This window comes from Dendrobates tinctorius, unplaced genomic scaffold, assembly GCF_039654945.1.
Source record: "Dendrobates tinctorius isolate UK_male_01 unplaced genomic scaffold, ASM3965494v1 ptg000203l, whole genome shotgun sequence".
In the NCBI taxonomy this organism is placed as follows: domain Eukaryota; kingdom Metazoa; phylum Chordata; class Amphibia; order Anura; family Dendrobatidae; genus Dendrobates; species Dendrobates tinctorius.
Window position 1 is genome coordinate 22,346,204 of NW_027361870.1, and position 19,801 is coordinate 22,366,004.

Here is a 19,801-nt window from a genome sequence, read left to right on the forward strand (position 1 = left end):
TTTATTATTACAGCGCCATTTATTCCATGGCGCTTTACATGTGAGGAGTGGTATACATAATAAAAACAAGTACAGTAATCTTAAACAATACAAGTCACAACTGGTGCAGGATGAGAGAGAACCCTGCCCGCGAGAGCTCACAATCTACAAGGGATGGGTGAGGATAGAGTAGGCAAGGGTAGAGCTGGTCGTGGAGTGGTTTGGTCGATTGGTGGCAATAGCAGGTTGTAGGCTTGTCGGAAGAGTTAGGTCTTCAGGTTCTTTTTGAAGGTTTCCATGGTAGGCTAGAGTCTGGTGTGTTGTGGTAGAGAGTTCCGGAGTAGGGGGATGCGCTGGAGAAATCGTGTATGCGATTGTGGGAAGAGGAGATAAGAGGGGAGTCGAGAAGGAGATCTTGTGAGGATCGGAGGTAAGTGCAGGTAAGAACAGGGAGACGAGGTCACAGATGTATGGAGGACACAGGTTGTGGATGGCTTTGTATGTCATGGTTAGGGTTTTGAACTTGAGTCTTTGTGTAATTGGGAGCCAGTGCAGGGATTGACAGAGAGGAGAGGCCAGGGAATAGCGGGGGGACAGGTGGATTAGTCGGGCAATAGAGTTTAGAATACATTGGAGGGGTGCAAGAGTGTTAAGCTAGGTTTACATTGCGTTAATGCAGTCCGTTCAATGCATAGCGTTGACGGACTGCATTAACGCTACTGTCATTTTCTGATTGCGTTTTAGCGATCACGCTAGCGCAGCTTCCCTGTTTGTGCTAGTGGTGACGAATCCCCGAACGGTGCAGCCCGCGTCCGAGGGTCCATCACAGAATGACTGCACATCGCGAACGCATTGCCGATTATAGCATGCATTAGTAATGCGCTACATAATGGTGGTCTATGGCTGCTCTAACGCATCCGTTACATAGCGTTAGTGTTATGTAACGGATGCCATCAGCGCATTGCCATGAGTGCAATGTGAACCCAGCCTAGAGGGGAGGCCACATAGCAGGAGATTTATGTTTATTACTTGCCACTATGGGATGGTGGGCTATCTTTTCATGCATGTTACATTTTTGCTTCTGTAGAAGACAGAAGAGAGAAGACAAAAGAGCCCATTGTAGAACCAGTGGCAGTGGGAGAGATATGGGTAGGGCTGAGAAAGAGGTAGTATGAAACGATTTTCTTAACCCCTTCCCGGAATATTTGATTTGCATCAAATATATTTAATGAGAGTCAAACTTCCCAGCTTGAGACTAAGTGAATGTTCAGAAAATCAGGATGTTTGTGCTTCTTTAAAGAGCACATTTACAGATGTATGTGGTATCACAAGCACAACCTTTTCCAAAATATTTTTAAAATGATCAATTGTGCTGGTCAACCTTAATACCTGCCCACAGCCTAAGTTGAAATGGAATGAGTTTTTTCTAAACCTTTTGCAAATGTGGGTGTTTTGGGTGATGTTCCTGATGGAGTTGTGAATATTTCTGGCCAGTGCCCAAGAAGGGGTTTTAATGTCTCAGTATTGAGCTTCAAAGCTTGGTGAGAATGAGAGTCCCATAGATCAAATCTTCCCAGAGTAAACATTAGTCGTCCATTCTAAATATAGTTCCTCATTGTCTTGATCATGGAGAATCTCTTTCTAAATATTAATATTGGTTTATAAAGATTTTAATTTTCTTCAAAAGTTGTAATTGTGATTAACTTGTCTTCTGTCGTCTTCAAATAAATCGCTGGCCCGTGTTATTTTCCAGTGCGTTACTATAGCAGCCAAATGAGGCAGAAATGTAAATGATATGCCTGCCACTAGTTATTTGTTCATGCCAAGGCTAGAACATCCTCTGTCAACGCTGTCAATATTTAACACTCACCATTACTTTTGCTGACAGTTTACACACTAAAACCTTTCGCGATCAGACATGACATAAACGGTAGTAGCTTTGGCTCTGTCTTCTGAATGAAATGTCCCTACTATTAATTATTTATAGGCATGACAACCAGGGAGTTTCACTTATTAAATTTGATGGCACATCATTTTTTACAAGTTCCTAGTAGTCGTTATAAATATATCACGATGAGTTTTGTTCACTTTGTAAATAAAAGGATTAAAAGTGGAAAATTTGTTTCTAATGCAGAAAAGAAAAAGGCAGCATTTAAATGTAATCTTCAGTAAGTTATGCTCATTCTTTTTCATTAGTTGTTAAAGGTAACCTGTCACCTACAATAATGGTATTTACCTGCAGAAAAAGCGGTAATTTGCTGGTAAATACCATTTAAATAATTTCTGTTCTTCAGAATGGAAGATGAGAAAATGAATTTGTTTTTTTTCTGCAGCCGCTCGCTTCCAGTCATTGGGACAAAGCTCTAAGGTGTAATAGTCAACGTTTACTACACAGTGAATGAGGCTGTAATCACTACCCAGCATTTGGAATGCTCTTCACAAACTGCACACACATGCTGCGGAGCAGGCCGTCACTCAAAGTGCAGAGGGAGTGATAACAGCTCAGTTACTGTGTAGTGAGCAGTGAATATTACAGCTCCCTGCCCCACCCCTAATGGCTGAAAATGTAAAACGAGCAAGGTTCGCTGAATGCAGTGAAGAGCCGGAGGCAGAGAAGGGGATAACAAGATTTACTGAATGGGCAATTAACAAGTAATACTCCATGCAGGGAGGCTTGAATAGTACCGCAGCAGCTGGGTAATTACAGACAACCCAATGCTCAAGAGTAAGATATGCAAAAAACAAGGCAACTTATCGCTTGTAGTTCTGGCAGGGAAAAGGCTGGAACATCTCCTGACGGTGATGCAAATCGTGGACAAATCTTCTTTCAAAAACAAGCAGCTGTAGGGAGAATATAACTTTATTCAACTGTCTGTACACATATATATATTATGTATATGTAACGCTCGCGCCTAGACTGGATGGCGCGAGGGATTATGGCCCCACTGTGCCACAAACCAGACTATCCTGGAAGGGGCATGACAAAGCAGCTACCTTGATGTTCACTGCACCCTCTGAATTGTGAGGTCAGGCTTGTGCGGCAGACAGCTGTCAGGTACCACTCCAGGGTGGTGTCTGACTGTGGCAGCTGATCCCACTGAGTGACTAAATACAAATAACAGGTACGAGCAAGAACAGATGGGCATGTCTGGCACCCTGTCAGGCAGGCGGGCATGGCTGGCACTCTGGCCGGCAGGCGGGCATGACCGGCACTCTGGCAGGCAGGCGAGCACAGCTGGCACTCTGGCAGGCAGGCGGGCATGGCAGAAACGTAATGGGTAGGGCAAGAACACAAACAGGGACGAATAGGATAAGAGTGCAGGTAGGAACCAGTTCAGACTGGATAGACAGGAATCATTAGGAACCAGTTCAGACTAGAAGGAACAAGATACACTAGGTGACACCAACAGGTCAAACACATATACATGGTTTTTTTACTTGTACATCTACCATGGATTAATTACGGATTCAACTACCTATCACCAAAAACACATAAACTAAACCAAAAAAATGGTGAACACAAGGCCAAAATATTATATAAAAAATACAATTTTATTAAAGCATCTAATAAAATCCAATCGACAGGTACATATGGGAACAATGTAGAAGAACGCACACATAGTGGTGGTACATAAGCACATGCAAAGTGACGTACACAACCAGATTAATACACTCACTGGCCACTTTATTAGGTACACCTGTCCAACTGTGTGTTAAGACTTAATTTCTAATCAGCCAATCACATGGCGGCAACTCAGTGCATTTAGGCATGTAGACATGGTCAAGACAATCTCCTGCAGTTCAAACCGAGCATCAGTATGGGGAAGAAAGGTGATTTGAGTGCCTTTGAACGTGGCATGATTGTTGGTGCCAGAAGGGCTGGTCTGAGAATTTCAGAAACTGCTGATCTACTGGGATTTTCACGCACAACCATCTCTAGGGTTTACAGAGAATGGTCCGAAAAAGAAAAAAAATCCAGTGAGCGGCAGTTCTGTGGCCGGAAATGCCATGTTGATGCCAGAGGTCAGAGGAGAATGGGCAGACTGGTTCGAGCTGATAGAAAGGTAACAGTGACTCAAATTGCCACCCGTTACAACCAAGGTAGGCAGAAGAGCATCTCTGAACGCACAGTGCGTCGAACTTTGAGGCAGATGGGCTACAGCAGCAGAAGACCACACTGGGTACCACTCCTCTCAGCTAAGAACAGGAAACTGAGGCTACAATTTGCACAAGCTCATCGAAATTGGACAGTAGAAGATTGGAAAAACGTTGCCTGGTCTGATGAGTCTCGATTTCTGCTGCGACATTCGGATGGTAGGGTCAGAATTTGGCGTAAACAACATGAAAGCATGGATCCATCCTGCCTTGTATCAACGGTTCAGGCTGGTGGTGGTGGTGTCATGGTGTGGGGAATTTTTTCTGGGCACTCTTTGGGCCCCTTGGTACCAATTGAGCATCGTTGCAACGCCACAGCCTACCTGAGTATTGTTGCTGACCATGTCCATCCCTTTATGACCACAATGTACCCAACATCTGATGGCTACTTTCAGCAGGATAATGCGCCATGTCATAAAGCTCGAATCATCTCAGATTGGTTTCTTGAACATGACAATGAGTTTACTGTACTCAAATGGCCTCCTCAGTCACCAGATCTCAATCCAATAGAGCATCTTTGGGATGTGGTGGAACGGGAGATTCGCATCAGGGATGTGCAGCCGACAAATCTGCGCCAACTGTGTGATGCCATCATGTCAATATGGTCCAAAATCTCTGAGGAATGCTTCCAGCACCTTGTTGAATCTCTGCCACGAAGAATTGAGGCAGTTCTGAAGGCAAAAGGGGGTCCAACCCCTTACTAGCATGGTGTACCTAATAAAGTGGCCAGTGAGTGTATATAACAGCATTAGATATACTAATCACACAATTGTGATTTAACCCACATGGGGAAAAAACCGCTATAATGTATAATAATATCACAGGGAAAATGATGGACATAACAGTGCACAACAGGGATAAATACCACAATCATTTCCCTTAGCCATGTCCATAAAGATCCCACCCTGCTAGCAGTAAGTGACCTCCATGTATTAATCACTACCCCAGAGTTACCATTCCAATAAGGGGTTAAATTACCAGCAGGTCACAGCGGCAGCAGGAACTATGAAGTATCCCGGATGAGCACGTCAGCCCCGACGCGCGTTTCGATCCTCCTTCATCAGGGGGCATGCAGAGCGGGAGTAGAGCAAAGTCACAGAGTGCGGAGAGCAGAGTGGATCCGCAGGATGCGGAGAGCAAGGCACAGGATGCAGCAAGCAGAGCAGAACTTAAACGGGCAGAGTGAAGAGCAGAGCAGCACCATAAGGTGCAGAGCAAGGATCAGAGCAGCACCATAAGGTGCAGAACAAAGATCAGAGCAGAACTGCAAGGTGCAGAGCAAGAGCAGAGCAGAACTGTAAGATGCAGAACAAAGAGCAGAGCAGAACTGCAAGGTGCAGAGCAGCACCGTAAGGTGCAGAGCAAAGAGCAGAAAAGCACTGTAAGGTGCAGAGCGAAGAACAGAGCAGCACCGTAAGGTGCAGAGCAGCATCGTAATAAGGTGCAAAGCGATGAGCAGAGCAGCACCTTAAGGTGCAGACCGTAAGGTGCAGAGCAAAGAGCAGAAGGAGAGAACACAAGGAAACACACAGCGGAATAGGGAAGGCTAAAGACAGTGATACAAACGGACACAGGTATAGGACTTATAACAGACAGGGTCAGGTACAGATACAGGTATAAGACTCAGTACAGACAAGGACGGACATGGAACAAGTACAGGACAGAGGATTCAGGCCTGAGTATGCAGCCCTTAGGGAGGTGGAAAATAAGACAAAGCATTCAGGTATGGGCCAGGGTATGCAGCCCCTTGGAAGGCGGAACAATGGAAACAGCAGGACAGGACCTGGCAACTCAGTAGCCAAAGACAGACTGAAAGAGTTTGTTGCTCAGGCATCCTCTTATGGGTGGGGATGCCTTAAGTACCTGAGGCCTCTTGGCAATTGGCTGGGAACACCTTAAGAAGGTGCACATTGTCTCTATAAGAACTAGGTAGTGTCGGGGCCGCCACCCTTACAGAAGCTTTTTCTTTTATAAGTTGTATGAACCCATTAGGAAAGAAGAATTTTGGTAAGCTTCATGGAACTCCATAATTACAAAGGTATTCTCCAATACATAGATGGAGAAGTGACTCCTGCTAATGTACATCCAATCCAATAAGAACTTTAACCACACTTACTTCTCATTAGCACTGAATGACACATTAAAAGGATTGTTCCCTTTCAATTAATCTTCAACCCTGGCAGCAGTTTGTTGTTTAAAACAAACCAAGCTGTAAACCCCATCCCCAGGTTCAGTGCAGAGTCTGTAGATGGGGAAATAAATAGGATGTTCTGTCTACACTGTCAGCCACTGATCTCACTGATTGGCTACCGCTCTGTAATGGTGATGTTAATGCTACTGGCAATGTCAGACATTGGAAGTAACCCTAAAGATTCACCGGAGGACCCAGGGAAGATAAGTACCGTGCAATTTGTTTTTTTATAACAAACTGCAGCCAGGTTAGAAATTTAACTAAAAAGGACAAAAAAGCTTTAAGTGTCTTTTCTTAGGTAATGATGACACCTCATAGAGAATTTAGATTGCGAGCCCCAATGTAGACAGCAATAATAATGTCTGTAGCACACTATGAAACTAATGGAGCTATATAAGCAAGTAAAATAAATAATAAATAAGATCTTCTCTTTTACCCACTTTTATTTAAAGCTTTGTGCAATTGTCTTGTAAAAGGTTTTCCAGCCAATTAAAATTTTACATAAAAGTTGAGTAGGCTAAAATTAAAAATCATGAAAAAATTGTACTCAACCTTACTTATCCCCTACAGGTTCTGTTCCAGCAAATACTCATTTCCAGCTGACCTGTGTTTCTTGTTCCTCTTCTCAACACATGAAAAATGGCCAGAAATAATTGTTAGGCCAATCATTGCCTGCAACAATGACACTCAACGAAATTTTATATTGTGTACGAATATAAAAAAACGTAGCGTAGGACTGCCCCATATGAGAATGCCTTGGCATGGCGGGGTGGCTCAAACAATTGATCAATTGTTTGCTAAATGTCTCATTTTGAAATACAGTTAGAAATCAATATGTGCATTTGAACTTTATGTATTGCGTTCTGACCATAGGCAGCGCTGGCTTCTCTTTCTTTTTTTATTTGATATTGGTTTGTGGCTGACCACCACTGTTGCCGTGCACGCTGGGTTATGCATGCCATTCTCTCTGTATTCATTGTGATTAATCTAGGCTGCTGTACACACACACAGCAGCCCTGCCCTGCCCCAGGCTTTGTTTGATTGTGATGAATCAATAGCGAAATGTGCGTTGGAGTGATGTGTGCAGGGGACCATAAGAAGCCAGGGTTGGTATGATCTCTATTTTTTATTGCTACTAGCACTTACTTACTTATGAGGGTCATTATAACAAGCTACTGGTGAGGTGCAGGCAATCCTATTCAGCACTCAGCACTTGTATGCAAGTATGTGCACATATTCACAGTGAATAATTGAATTGCTTTAAGCTGCCCTATTGTTATTAGCACTTACTTATGAGGGTCACTATTAGAGTTGAGCGACTTTTGGTTTTTTAGGGTCGCGTTTCGTTTCGTGAAACCCGACTTTTCCAAAAGTCGGGTCGAGCAAGATCGTCCGATTATAGGGAAAAGTCGGGGTCGTCCCGAAACACGAAACCCAATGTAAGTCAATGGGGAATAAAAGTCGGCAGTGAGAGGAGGACAGGAAACACACCTACAGTGCCCATTTGAATGCCAAAAGCATCAATTCTTCTTACTTAAGCTTGTCAACCTTAATTAACTTCATAATATAAGTTACGCACTGAAAAATGGGGGTTATTTGGCTAAAGTTGTGGGGGGGGGGAGGGCTGGCTGCAGGTTTTCATGTGCCCTGGGCGAAAGAGCGCCCCTTTAACACATACCACAACTCATCATGCTCCGATACGGCAGAGAAATAGCGGTATAGTACAATGAAAAATACCTCACTTTTTACATCTCATGACGAGGCCCATCTATTTCTCCATACAGAATCATTGGTCCCATATAATGTTTGAAACAGTATATGATGAGCTCCATATAATGCTACAGTATATGTTGGTCCCCATGGATGAAGCTCCACTGTCTTATGGGCCCAAATAATGCTCCAAACATAATGGGCCCCATTTCTAATGCTCTAGTGTATAATGGGCCCTGTAAATGCTGCTCCAGTGTCTGATGTCCACCTTTGGAATGTTCCAGTGTATGATGGGCCCCATCTATCATTCTCCAGAGTATAGTGCTCCCCAAAAATTGCTGTCCCAACATTGAAAACAATCAAATAAGTTTCCTCGCTAGGGAATCCCTGTACTTGTCTGGAAAGGTGCTGTAGCTTGCTTAACAGCTCGCCAGCCATTCTCACGCCCAGTATGGATTGCATGTGATTGCACAAAGGTTAGAAAGGGTACCGTATCCCCGGATAACATGTATGGATAGCGTACACATTCAAAATATATGTCTCAGGAGGCAGGCTCAGACGGTGTTAGGCCCAGTATGGATTGCACATGATTGCACAAAGGTTAGAAAGGGTACCGTATCCCCGGATAACATGTATGGATAGCGTACACATTCAATATATATGTCTCAGGAGGCAGGCTCAGATGGTGTTAGGCCCAGTATGGATTGCACATGATTGCACAAAGGTTAGAAAGGGTACCGTATCCCCGGATAACATGTATGGATAGCGTACACATTCAAAATATATGTCTCAGGAGGCAGGCTCAGACGGTGTTAGGCCCAGTATGGATTGCACGTGATTGCACAAAGGTTAGAAAGGGTACCGTATCCCCGGATAACATGTATGGATAGCGTACACATTCAAAATATATGTCTCAGGAGGCAGGCTCAGACGGTGTTAGGCCCAGTATGGATTGCACGTGATTGCACAAAGGTTAGAAAGGGTACCGTATCCCCGGATAACATGTATGGATAGCGTACACATTCAAAATATATGTCTCAGGAGGCAGGCTCAGACGGTGTCAGGCACAGTATGGATTTGACGGCCTAGATTACACAGCGGAGGAGCAGGGAGAGGTAAAGATTGCAAATGCTGGGGCCCTGCCCAAGCAAGGGGGGCCCACTCGTGGGCGTCAGTACTGGCACTGGGCCCCTCATAGTACAGCGGTGTGTCTGACGGCGGGTGTGCACCACCACCGTCAGAGACACTTGATTGCACTATGAGGGACCCTGTGCCAGTGCCCGCGCCCAAGAGTCGGCCTACCCACCTGTCCAGGGCAACGGCACTCGCACGGTGTCGTGCGCTAGGTGGTGACCCCGGCCATGGGGGGGAGGCAGCACAGTTAGGGAGTTTTAGAAAGTGGCATATGTTGATGTTGGACATTCAGCTGATGCAAAAGGCGAAATAGGTGAAGTACCAGGAAGAGGTGGACCAAAGCAAGCCATTTTTCTGTCACCCTATGTGTCATCAGGGGAAGGTGGGACAAAATCCTTGGAAACCCATGCGTGGTTCATTTTAATGAAGGTTAGATCATCCACATTTTGGGTTGACAGACGGGTCCTTTTTTCTGTCAGGATTGATCCAGCAGCACTGAAGACTCTTTACGATAGCACACTTGCAGCTGGGCAAGCGAGCTCCTGTAAGGCATATTGGGCCAATTCAGGCCAGGTGTCCAGTTTAGCGGCCCAATAGTCAAAGGGGAATGACCTGTGTGGGAGAACATCGATATGGGAGGAAAAGTAGTTTGTAACCATAGTTGACAACTGCTGTCTCCTGTCACTTTCCATCGATGCAGTATTACCAGTTGTGTGAGCGGTATTTGAAAAATCAGTCCACAACATTGTCATGAAACCCCTGTCTCCAACGCCACTTCTGCTGTGTGCACCACGGACACCTCTGCCAAGCTGCCCCCGGCCCGTACGGCTCGTGTGAGAACCATCACCGCTGCTGTGTGCTGGGAATGCCTCAAGCAACCGATTTACCAGAGTTGCTTGTTTATTAGCCAATATTAGGTCAAGGTTCTCCTGTGGCAAGATGTTTTGTAATTTGCCTTTATAGCGTGGATCCAGGATGCTGGCCAACCAGTAGTCGTCATCGTTCATCATTTTGGCAATGCGGGGGTCCCTTTTTAGGATCCGCAAGGCATAATCTGACATGTGGGCCAATGTTCCCGGTGTCAATGATGCACTGCGAGTGCTGGGTGGAGGAGCATTTTCTGGCAAATCCACATCCCTCCAGTCACGCACAAACCCTGTACCAGACCTTGCCACGCCAACATTTTCACTTGCCCCACGAGATGCATCCTCCTCCCCTAAGTAATCATCCCCATCATCCTCCTCCTCCTCCTCTTCTTCCTCCACCTCGTCCAGGAGAGGTCCCTGAGCAGACAATGGCTGAATGTCATCAAGGATTCCCTCCTCCTCTTCCTCCTCATCAACATTGGCTGCAGACGCCTGCTCCTTAAGGTGCGTCAAAGTTTGCATGAGCAGACGCATAAGTGGGATGCTCATGCTTAGGATGGCGTCGTCTGCGCTTACCAGCCGTGTGCATTCCTCAAAACACTGAAGGACTTTACAAAGGTCTTTCAGCTTCGACCACTGCACGCCTGTCAACTCCATGTCTGCTCTCAAAGTGCCTGGCCGTGTATCCTCCCACAAATGCATTATGGCCTGCCTCTGCTCGCACAGCCGCTCCACCATGTGCAGGGTGGAGTTCCACCTTGTTGCAATGTCGATAATGAGGCGGTGGTTGGGAAGGTGGAGCAATCGCTGCAGCTTCTGCATACGAACGGAGTGTACAGGCGACCGGCGGATGTGCGCGCACAGTCTTCGCACCTTCTGGAGCAGGGCTGTTAACTCCGGATAATTTTTGAGGAAGCACTGCACCACCAGGTTCAAGGTGTGAGCCAAGCAAGGTATGTGGCTGAGTTTTGAAAGGGCTATGGCTGCCACAAAATTACGGCCGTTATCACTAACTACCTTGCCTGCCTCAAGATGTACACTGCCCAGCCATGACTCAGTTTGTCGCTTCAAGTACTCGGCCAGCACCTCGGCGGTGTGTCTGTCGCCCAAACACATCATCTGCAACACAGCCTGCTGACGCTTTCCACTAGCTGCTCGATAGGGGGACACATCGTGTGCAACAGTGGCAGCTGCAGATGGAGTGCTCGTACGACTGCGCTCTGTGGACGAGCTTTCGTTTCTGGAGGAGGAGGAGGAGGAGGAGGGTCGAACGCCTACAGCCAAATGTTTCCTATACCGTGGGCTAGGCAGCACTGTCCCACCACCGCAGTCCCCTGTGGACCCTGCATCCACCACATTAACCCAGTGCGCAGTGATGGACACGTAACGGCCCTGGCCATGCCGACTGGACCATGCATCAGTTGTGAGGTGCACCTTTCCTCTCACTGACTGCTTGAGTGCATGGACAATGCGGTCTTTCACATGATGGTGGAGGGCTGGGATGGCTTTGCGAGAGAAGAAGTGGTGACTGGGTAGGTCATAGCGTGGTACTGCATAGGCCATGAGTTTGCGGAAAGCTGTGCTTTCCACCAACAGAAAGGGCATCATCTAAAACGAGATTAGTTTGGCAATGTGGGCGTTCAAACCCAGTGTACGCGGATGAGAGACTGAGTACTTTCTTGACCTACTCATAGTGTCTGGGAGGGTGAGCTGGACTTGAGAGCTGCATATGGTGGAAGTAGCGGTGGACAGGGCGGACTGAGAGAGGGTTGATGATGGTGATGGAGTTGGTGTTCTTTCTGATGGCCTAGAATCAGTCTTTCGTTGATATAACAGTGGGATTCCCTGACTGCTGTGGCCTTGCAACGACACCTCAACATTTGCTGCTGTGCTAACCGGTGGGCTTACAGTGGGGGAAACAATGTAGCGTTGCTGACTACCTTCGTTGTGATCAGTTGCACATGTGGCACTTGAGGTTTGGTGTTGTGTCCACGCTTGCAAGTGCATGCTGGTTAAATGTCTAAGCATGCAACTGGTATTCAAATTTTTCAGATTTTTCCCTCGGCTAAAGGTCTTTGCGCACTTCTTACAGATAACCTTGGCCTGATCATGAGGATTTTGTTCAAAAAAGTGCCACACTGCACTCTTCCTACTTTGGCAGACATTTTGCGGCCTAGCACGCTGTGATCTTTTGACCCTCTGGACAAGCTGTCCAGCAACTCTTTTGATGTTTGGAACCTGTCTTTGGAGTGCTCCGGGCCTGCCAGATAACAGCTGTTGCGATGTCGATGTCTGCTGTGGATGCTCCTCATCTGAGCTATTGGAAGCAGCACCCTCTTCCCCCAATGGATGCCAATCTGGGTCAACAACTGGGTCATCCATCACCTCCTCTTCTATGTCATGTGCACCTTTCCCTGTGTCACCGTGTATGGTGGTATAGTGTGCGGGAAGGGGCACCTGAGTCTCATCAGGGTCAAAATCTGGCTCTGTACACTGCGAGGACAATGTAGTGCTCTGAGTGAATGTACCAGCAGAATCATCCATCAGCGGCTGTGCATCAGTGCACTCCATGTCAGATTCATCTTGGCCTGGGTAATTCACCATTTCACTTGATAATCCAGGCATGGTATGTGAAAACAGCTCCATGGAGTAATCAGTAGTATGGCCTGCGTCATCCTTCAATCTTGGTTGGGGTGAAGGACACAAGGAAAGGTGTGGTTCATGAACATGAGCCTCCAATGACGACTCAGTGCTTTTACTTTTTACAACTTCAGAAGAGTAGGCGATAGAGCTGGAGGCTGAGTCAGCAATGTAAGACAAAACTTTTTCCTGATGCTCTGCCTTTAAAAGCGGTTTGCCAACTCCTAGAAAACTAAGCGTTCGAGGCCTTATGTAGACAGACGATGACGCAGGGTCAGCACCTCCTGCATTCGGTCCTATTTTGCTCTTGCCACTACCATCAGATCCACCACCAACACCATCATTACCAGCTGCCAACCCCCACCCAATTCCACGGCCTCTTCCACCAGCCTTCCTCATTTTTGGTAGAAATGTAGACAAAATCCAACAAACTATATAGTAATGTAAAACAAGGTACAAGGTGTCTATAGGACAGGGGAGATTTAGAATTTCTGCACACACTTGTGGACAGTGGACACTTTTGGATTGTGTGAGGCCCACTGATATCTGAGCGCTATGTGACACGCTCGATGGCACAGCTGCCTGTGACCAAAGTGACGAGAGGATAATGGAGATTTTGAATCTCTGCGCACACTTTTGGACACTGGACACTTGTGGATTGTGTGAGGCCCACTGATATCTGAGCGCTATGTGACACACTCGATGGCACAGCTGCCTGTGACCAAAGTGACGAGAGGATAATGGAGATTTTGAATCTCTGCGCACACTTTTGGACTCTGGACACTTGTGGATTGTGTGAGGCCCACTGATATCTGAGCGCTATGTGACACGCTCGATGGCACAGCTGCCTGTGACCAAAGTGACGAGAGGATAATGGAGATTTTGAATCTCTGCGCACACTTTTGGACACTGGACACTTGTGGATTGTGTGAGGCCCACTGATATCTGAGCGCTATGTGACACGCTCGATGGCACAGCTGCCTGTGACCAAAGTGACGAGAGGATAATGGAGATTTTGAATCTCTGCGCAAACTTTTGGACACTGGACACTTGTGGATTGTGTGAGGCCCACTGATATCTGAGCACTATGTGACACGCTCGATGGCACAGCTGCCTGTGACCAAAGTGACGAGAGGATAATGGAGATTTTGAATCTCTGCGTACACTTTTGGACACTGGACACTTGTGGATTGTGTGAGGCCCACTGATATCTGAGCACTATGTGACACGCTCGATGGCACAGCTGCCTGTGACCAAAGTGACGAGAGGATAATGGAGATTTTGAATCTCTGCGCAAACTTTTGGACACTGGACACTTGTGGATTGTGTGAGGCCCACTGATATCTGAGCGCTATGTGACACGCTCGATGGCACAGCTGCCTGTGACCAAAGTGATGAGAGGATAATGGAGATTTTGAATCTCTGCGCACACTTTTGGACACTGGACACTTGTGGATTGTGTGAGGCCCACTGATATCTGAGCGCTATGTGACACGCTCGATGGCACAGCTGCCTGTGACCAAAGTGACGAGAGGATAATGGAGATTTTGAATCTCTGCGCAAACTTTTGGACACTGGACACTTGTGGATTGTGTGAGGCCCACTGATATCTGAGCGCTATGTGACACGCTCGATGGCACAGCTGCCTGTGACCAAAGTGACGAGAGGATAATGGAGATTTTGAATCTCTGCGCAAACTTTTGGACACTGGACACTTGTCGATTGTGTGAGGCCCACTGATATCTGAGCGCTATGTGACACGCTCGATGGCACAGCTGCCTGTGACCAAAGTGACGAGAGGATAATGGAGATTTTGAATCTCTGCGTACACTTTTGGACACTGGACACTTGTGGATTGTGTGAGGCCCACTGATATCTGAGCGCTATGTGACACGCTCGATGGCACAGCTGCCTGTGACCAAAGTGACGAGAGGATAATGGAGATTTTGAATCTCTGCGCACACTTTTGGACACTGGACACTTGTGGATTGTGTGAGGCCCACTGATATCTGAGCGCTATGTGACACGCTCGATGGCACAGCTGCCTGTGACCAAAGTGACGAGAGGATAATGGAGATTTTGAATCTCTGCGCACACTTTTGGACACTGGACACTTGTGGATTGTGTGAGGCCCACTGATATCTGAGCGCTATGTGACACGCTCGATGGCACAGCTGCCTGTGACCAAAGTGACGAGAGGATGATGGAGATTTTGAATCTCTGCGCACACTTTTGGACACTGGACACTTGTGGATTGTGTGAGGCCCACTGATATCTGAGCGCTATGTGACACGCTCGATGGCACAGCTGCCTGTGACCAAAGTGACGAGAGGATAATGGAGATTTTGAATCTCTGCGCACACTTTTGGACACTGGACACTTGTGGATTGTGTGAGGCCCACTGTTATCTGAGCGCTATGTGACAGGCTCGATGGCACAGCTGCCTGTGACCAAAGTGACGAGAGGATAATGGAGATTTTGAATCTCTGCGCACACTTTTGGACACTGGACACTTGTGGATTGTGTGAGGCCCACTGATATCTGAGCGCTATGTGACACGCTCGATGGCACAGCTGCCTGTGACCAAAGTGACGAGAGAATAATGGAGATTTTGAATCTCTGCGCACACTTTTGGACACTGGACACTTGTGGATTGTGTGAGGCCCACTGATATCTGAGCGCTATGTGACACGCTCGATGGCACAGCTGCCTGTGACCAAAGTGACGAGAGGATAATGGAGATTTTGAATCTCTGCGCACACTTTTGGACACTGGACACTTGTGGATTGTGTGAGGCCCACTGATATCTGAGCGCTATGTGACACGCTCGATGGCACAGCTGTGACAAAAGTGGCTAGAGGATAAGGGAGATTGGATTGCTTTTAAAAAAGCAGTTTGCGGAGCAGTGGGTAAACAGCAATGCCAGCGTGTCAGGAAGCCTTAAAAGGCAGCCCAACAACCAACACCACTGATACACCACTATATAGCCTCCCCTTGCACTGCACACACAGTGACTGGTGTGTTGTGCAGGCCAAATCGCTAGCAGCAGAAGCAGTTTTTTTGTCTTCTTCCCTGCCTAACGCTCTCCCTACAGAATCAGCAGCAACCTCTCCCTATACTAACATCGGCAGAAGTAAGATGGCGGTCGGCGTGCACGCCCTTTTATACCCACTGTGACGCCCACCAAAGCAAGCCAATCACTTGCATGCCCTTCTGAAAGATGGTGGTGACCCGTGCCTAGGTCATCACGTTGCCCACAGTGTCCGTGGATCCTGATTGGCTGAAAAAGAGCGCAAAACAAACTTTTGAAACGCGACTTTGGCGCGTAAGTCGCCGACCTCGTGGCCGACCTCATCCTAGGGTCGGGTTTCGTTTCATGAAACCCGACTTTGCCAAAAGTCGTCGACTTTTGAATTTTTTCGACCCGTTTCGCTCAACTGTAGTCACTATAATAAGCTATTGGTGAGTTGCAGGAAATCTTGTTTAGCACTCAGCACTTTTATGCAAGTATGTGCACATATTCACAGTGATTAACTGAATTGTTGTAAGCTGCCTTCATATGAATTAGGGGATTAGAAGATCTCTGTTTTGCACTTAGCACTTTATGTATTATATCAAATGCACTAAGTAATATGGAATTTTTTTAAAAAAACATCACTATGTATGTAACACTGTGTATTATAGAGCACTGTTTTGCTATATTGATGAATGCATTTCACATTTTGATGAATTTTTTATGCACTTTTTTGTGATATATTTTTCACTTTGAAATGTTTTAAAAAATATTTGGACCTTTCTCTCAGCTGCTTGGTTTCTTTGTGTACCCCTGCACACATTTATGTCATGTATGTTTTTTATGTTTTTTAATGCTCAAAAATTAAATAAAAATTTTTATTCACATAATTTTTGTCAGAAATTAATATTTTATTGTATAGAATATTTTCTGGTGGAGTTTTTAAAAATAGTCGATATTGTTGAATATTTTGGGGGGTATATTTGTTTGATTGTGCACCTGTGTCTGGGCCTGTTTCACCCTTCATCTGTGGTTGCTGGCTCGGCAGTGTGGAGGTTGGACCTGAAATGTCTATGTCCGGACCTGGTCAACCTTTAACTGCGCTCGCCCTCTGTGGCGCCATGGGAGTGATTCAGAAACGCTTCAGGTACAGTTTGCATTTAATGTGGTCTTGCTTTTAATACATTTAGGAGGCCGTAATGGCACAATATAAAAAACGTAGAGTAGGACTGCCCCATATGAGAATGCCTTGGCATGGCGGGGTGGCTCAAAGAATTGATCAATTGTTTGCTTAATGTCTCATTTTGAAACACAGTTAGAAATCAATATGTGCATATGCACTTTATGTATTGTGTTCTGACCATAGGCAGTGCTGGCTTCTCTCTCTTTTTTATCTGTTCCAGCATAGACTCATTTCCCGCTGACCTGTGCTTCTTGTTCCTATTCTCAACACATGAAAAATGGCCAGAAATAATCATTAGATTGTATGAACAATGACACTCAAAGAAACTTGTGGGGAGTAAGTGACAATAGGTATAATTTCTTGTATAATTTCTAACAATCTGGGCCTCTAAAGTAAATGGGTCTAAAAATAAATATTTTTATAAGTATGAGTAAGCATTAGGCTGTGTGCACACGGTGCGGTTTCTGCTGCGTTTCCACAGCGGTTTTGCCCTGGCGGAAACGCAGCAGTTCCGCTGACCAAGTACAGTACAATGAAACCCTATGGGGTTTCAAAAACACTGTGCTGACGGTGCGTTTTTTTCCGCGCGGTTTTGCTGCGGTTTACAAACCGCAGCATGTCAATCGTTTGTGCGGTTTCCGCAGCGGTTTCATACCTCTACCATAGTAGAGGTGTGAAACCGCAGGGCAAAACCGCAGACCAAACCACAGGAAAACCGCAGGTCACTTTACCTGCGTTTCCGCACGGAAAAAACCGCAGCGGAATCCGCAACGTGTGCACAAAGCCTAATACATTCCTGTTGATTAATAGTAGATAAGAGGGTAAACACAACCTATTTGTAAAACCATAAGGATTTCTCTATTTTGGATATTTTGATGTATGTTGCTGCACCAATAAGTAGGGAACAAGGCAAAACAAGTTCAAATTCCCAGCAGTTTCACTGCAAACAAAATCAAGAATTACAAGGTGCCTAATGAAATCAATGGTAATGCACAGCCATGTTGAAAAGAGGAAGAGATGGCTTTGTGAATGAATGATCCATCGATTGAGGAACCTTTTGCTATTGTTCTAAAACTGTATTTGAATATGGATTTACCGAACCAGACAACACCTTTAATGTTACCACCAGTATAAATCGGCTACAGTAATAAAAAAGAAACTACAGTGAAATAAGTCCTTGTAATAGCTTTTCTTTTATAGAGCTGCAAAAAACTGAAATTTAAAAGGGAAGATAGCTGTGCCAAAACAATTAAAGTCCAATAAATCATGTGTACGTAGCTGGATGAAATCATGTTATCATTCACAACAAACATAAATTTTATCTTAGGCTCTTAAACACTATTAATAATCCCAAAATGTCAGGATCACTTTGTAATGGACTATTTAAGGATTGACTAAGTCTTCTCCTCTCTTACTGGAGAGTTATATAATTTACTTTTGCTTCCAATATCACAATTATAAATCGTTCATGAGAATTTTCAATACACAAATTACCATCATGTATTTTCTTTTGTTTCAAAGCCAAAACATTCATTACGATTTTTATTAGAAGATGACAGGTGCTTTATAGAGATTTCAATCTCATAATTCTATGAAACATCCTTTATAGTCGAATTTACAGGAAATCTGGGAATTGTAATTCTAACATTAGTAAGTATCAATAAGTAACTGAGGAAGCTTTTTCTTTTTTTAGTTTGTTTGTGTGGCGCCCCTGAGGGTTCAGTCGCCACAGAGGTACTGCACCTCCTCCTGAGGTGTGGTACCCCACCATCCAGGTAAGGTGGAGACACCTGACCACAATCCAACACCAGCACCCCACACCACAAAGTAGTGTAGCAAAGCACTTTCAGCGGCTCCCTGCTTGGAGTATAGCATAGCACCCCTTGGTGGCTCCCTGCTTGGAACACGATACGTGCTGGGAGGTGGGTGGAGCTTAGTTTACACTAAAGAGCGGAAAGAGTGAGGATTTAATCAGTAGTCTGACAGAAGGTCAGAAAGTGACAGGGTATTGAGTGGAGAGATCCCTGAGAGAGGGATAGATTGATGGAAGTGCTGCAGCAGGCCTCAGTGACCTGGGTCCGCTGGCACAGGAAGGAGACAGAGAAAGAAAGCCTGATTCCCCATATGAAAGAAGGATTAGTATGGAATGTAAGGAGAATAAGAGAACAAGGACCAGGGTTGGAGGAGAACCCTTCTTAAGTTCTGAGCGCAAGGCCGGGGTCCGGTCCCCGAGGTTATACGGATACTAATGGTCCTGCAGCAGACACAGGAGGAATAGAAGTAGTGACCACTTTATTCCCACACAAGACTTGGGGGCACAACAGCAATGATAGTGAGCCGGGACTAGGTAGTAAGGAGTCCCCGAAGCAGGCTACAGCTGTCTGCCGTACAAGTAGAATTCTTAGGAACATCTCACAGGAGGAACTCCAGTGTAACTCAGTACTGTGAGTACTTCACTCAAAGGCGCTAAGAGGGAGACATTCAGAAAAGGCACATATGTTGGCGGAGTGTTGGAAAGGAGGACTTCATCTTGCCTGGAAGTTGGCTTAGCTCCTGACCCGGAGGACACGGCACAGATGCGGGCACCTGTACCTGCAACAGACTGTGAGTAAAGCTTTGGAACTACATGTCCTGGTGTCCTCCACTTATTCCTGCACCAACCTGCCCAGCACCGCTACATCTCTTGCGCCTGACACTACACCATCTAAGTGTCACTTCACCTACTCTGCCCTGGGACTACAGCCCTGCCTGTGGAGGGCTATAACATCATTGCTGCACCACACCATCTGTCCCAGAGGATCTGTCTGCAGTGTTGGCTTAACATCTTCATTGCCGAACAGGTAGCATCACGAATCATTCATAAACTTTCCCCCCTTTTTACAATGGGCGCCCAGGGCCACGGGCCCGGTACCGAGTACCCCCACAGCCCT